The sequence below is a fragment of the Vombatus ursinus genome, unplaced genomic scaffold, assembly GCF_900497805.2.
Source record: "Vombatus ursinus unplaced genomic scaffold, bare-nosed wombat genome assembly UNPS02014872.1, whole genome shotgun sequence".
In the NCBI taxonomy this organism is placed as follows: Eukaryota; Metazoa; Chordata; class Mammalia; order Diprotodontia; family Vombatidae; genus Vombatus; species Vombatus ursinus.
In genome coordinates this window covers 3,086,519-3,086,757 of record NW_020954650.1, presented here as the reverse complement: position 1 = coordinate 3,086,757, position 239 = coordinate 3,086,519, and positions in this window count along the sequence as shown.

The following is a 239-nucleotide window of genomic DNA, read 5'->3' as shown; positions in this document are numbered from 1 at the left end:
TCATTTTTCATTTCATCAGTTCAGATTATAATAGCACTAGGATACCAATATCTGTACATTATTGTTGAGACAAATACTCAATTTTGCAAACAACATCTTACATTGTACCCTGCCCCAATGAAGAACAGTTTTCCCATATGCCTGTTCAGATTAAAAAAAAATCAGACTGAACTTCTAAAATCATAAGAACTGAGCCATCATAATAGAACTCAAATTTGATTGGCATTAGTTTTTTTTTT